Source organism: Grammomys surdaster, unplaced genomic scaffold (genome assembly GCF_004785775.1).
Source record: "Grammomys surdaster isolate TR1022 unplaced genomic scaffold, NIH_TR_1.0 126189, whole genome shotgun sequence".
In the NCBI taxonomy this organism is placed as follows: Eukaryota; Metazoa; Chordata; class Mammalia; order Rodentia; family Muridae; genus Grammomys; species Grammomys surdaster.
In genome coordinates, this window is record NW_021620995.1 from 4,846,147 (window position 1) to 4,849,811 (window position 3,665).

A 3,665-nucleotide genomic window follows, 5' to 3' on the forward strand; every position below is an offset into this window, starting at 1 on the left:
ATGGCTAGACACTACATTAATTTGGCATGAATTTTTCACTTGTCCAGTAGAAGTTGTAAGCATTCATATCACAAAGAATCAGAATGTTTTATTACTTCACATGACGGTATATATAAAGGAAAATTTATCTTCTAGAATGCACATTTGTTAATCATACCTACTTTGGACACTGGAGCTTTAGTTTATTTTATATTGAATGTCTACATATTCCAGATGAAGAATTTTCAGTGTGTAGAGTAACAAATAAGTTTTAAATGTACACAACTTTTTAAGAGGAAGATGTAGATTCAGAAGCTCTAAGAGAACTGATGTAGAAAGGAATCTAAGCATCCCTTCCAGCTAAAGGTATTTAATATTTGATTCACCAGAGTAGGTCATATGCATTCTTTTCCACCCTGGATGGAGTTTAAACAAGAAAATAAGACAAGGGAAATAAAGTTAAATAATGGAAAGTAATAAATGGGTCTTCATAGATGAGGAATCAGTTGATCATTTTATTAATGTCAGGTTAGTAAGGGTCAGGCCTTAAAACTAAAAATATTAGATTAGATTGATCTGCTTTAAACATCTTGAATTTAGTTTCATTGTTGATAGTTTTTCTTCACTCTTGAGATTTTCATCCTCTGTTCCAGACACACAGAACTTTATTTATTCCTTCTAAATTACATATTCTTTGGTTCTTACTCAAGCTCAGTCCTTGGATTTTCCTTTGCATTTCATTACATCAACAGGGTATCTTTCTGCAATCTGACTTTCCTTCAATTTCATATATATTTTTGTCTTAGTCATTATAACTCATGGTTTCATATTTTGCAGTTTTATATCATCAACAACTATTCCATATAAGGGTATTGGATACAGGTCAGTGATATGGATTAGTGGGGAAAAATACTGCCATGGAAGCCATAAATCCAAAATTGGGATAGGTAAGAAAGAAAGAAAGAAAGAAAGAAAGAAAGAAAGAAAGAAAGAAAGAAAGAAAGAAAGAAAGGAGGGAAGGAAGGAGGGAGGGAGGAAGGGAGGGAGGGAGGGAGGGAGGGAAGGAGGGAAGGAGGTAATGAGGAAAGGAGGGAGGGAGGAAGGGAGGAAGGGAGGGAAGGAGGAAGGGGAGGGGCAGAAGAAAGAAGGAAGGAAGGAAGGAAGGAAGGAAGGAAGGAAGGAAGGAAGGAAAGACAGAAGGAAGGAAGGAAGGAAGGAAGGAAGGAAGGAAGGAAGGAAGGAAGGAAGAAAGAAAGAAAGGAAGACTGGTGTCTTGGTTACAAAACCTATGGAAAATTTTCCCACCAAAAATCTATCATCTTTTAATTCTAACCTACCCCAAAACATTCCATGATGCAAGATTAAGTATGCATGCCCCAGAAATTGGACTTAGAACAGGATGAAAAGAAAATATCTGGAATGTTCTATGATATTTTAATGGTACTCTCTTTAAGCTGGAAATTGGTATCTTACAGAAGAAATATTAAATTCCCATCTTATTTACAAATCCATTGTATGGGTGAAAAAGTGTAAGCCAGCCTAGCAATGAAGTTTATAACTCAAGTGAAATGATGGCACACAGTCTATACTTACATCAAGGTGGCTGAAGCTGAAGGTGATAACCTGAAAGACAGCCAAGATACATTTTGTGATCCAATATGAGCTTTTTGACCTGAGTCATTTTGTTTTAATTATAAATGTTCACTGATATGAAATGCTGGGCTTACAAACAGCTGCACCTGATGAAAATTGTTTTCTCTCAATGGTCCCTAGATACTGTTTTAAATGAACACAGAATTATTTCTTTTGTTTATTTTTTTCATTTTTTTTTTTGGTTGTTTGTTTTAAAGATATTGGGTTTGTGGAATTATCCACTAAGGGCTATATATTTTTTGCCTTCTTCCTTTACATGAATGATACCAGCAAAGGCTTTAGTGTCAGTTCACAAGCGAGTCTGAAAATACAAACGCTGACCTTCATCCTAATGTGATTAGTATGTGCTGTCATCGCTCATGATATGACATAACAGCTGTTTGATAACTAACTACAATCAATCTTCCTCACTTGCCTGATTCAGCAAGCTGATTGCTCTGAAGTCTTTCTATCAGAGAGAACTGATTGCTTTCTGGGAGTTTGTTTTATGCTGCATCACCTTTTAGGATTCTGACAGAATTGTTAATAGAGCAATACAATGTATATGCAAGTTTTATTTAGTAAACATACCATTGAAACTATATTCTATGTCAAAATTAGAGTTGGAGAATTTAATGTAACTTAGCATAATCATGAGTATCTTTGGTATCTTACCATTAGTTATTTATATAATCATTATTTTCATTATCAGCTGGCATGGGGTTCATGCTTTTTAATTTGCACCTAGACCATATTGCAGAAGGATGAGTTTGAGGCCAACTTGGGCTACATAGTGTGTTCTGTGCTTGGCTAACATAATGAGCATCATTTGAAAACCAAAAAAAGGGGATGAGGGTGGGGAGAAGAAGAAAGTGAAATTTTTAATGCATGAATTAGAAGACAAAATTCAAATTAGAATTAAAGAATGCTATTTTACACACTTATTTATATTCAAATACTAGCTTCTTTAATCATATATTAAAAGTGAAGAGCAGTAGAAAATAACATTTTCTAAGACATAAATTAAGGCAAATGTAGATGTACAGCACTGTTTGAAGTCATTTTATTTTCTTTGCCTTTGATTCTTGAGAGAATAATGTTTTTGAGTAATATGGTACTTCACATTACATTATGTCCCTGCTAAATGTTTTGTGCACTTGGAAAGTAATAAATATAGGTATCAAATGACAATTTATGCATTATTGACAGTACTAATACAGTATTGAGTAAGTGACCACCCAGAAAGTAGGAACATGGCCAGATAGGTACTTCCTCATATCTAGAAAACATGGGGGTCACCAACAGCCTTCAAGATCCTACTCTGGTCCAGACATTTATAGTGGTGCTATAAATGGTGTATATGTCTGAACTTAGACACCCCTGAGTCATTATATAATAAATGCTCTTATGGCTATGTACATAATTGAGTGAGATCCTGTTAAATCGATTGTAGTACTAGTAAGATTTAAAATGTGCTGCTGTCCCATTATAGTTCATACTGCAGTGACATTCTGCTGTGGAATTTTACATAGTTTACTATTTTAACGTTGAGTAGGCTTTTAACAATTGAGTGGAGAACTTCTTTTTAATGTTGAATGAGAGTATTATTGTTACTATTTTGTCTCATCAGTTTCTCTTGTAGCAAGAAATGATTTTAAAATGTCTGTGATGTTAAGGGTACAGAAAGCGTGATGGCAACTGATCAATACTGTTATGTTATTGCTATAATGTCACTGTTTCTTCAGCAGAAAAGCCAATTATATGGCCACTCTATCACAAGGGAAGATATCATTTCTCAAGTCTGATGAAATAGTTTGGTAATGATTTCCTAACACATTTACAAGTATTGTTATTAATAAAGTTTGATCTTTGACAATTTCAAACATCTATATAATTACCTTCCTCTACGCTATTTTATCTTCTACCTGTGCCAGCTCCTGTTTCCTACCCTGTGAAGGGTATTCCTGGTTGTCAACTTGACATCTGGAATGAACTAGAATCCAAAAAGGGAGGACAAACCTATGAGAGATGTTTGGTTTGGTTTGAAGTGGGGG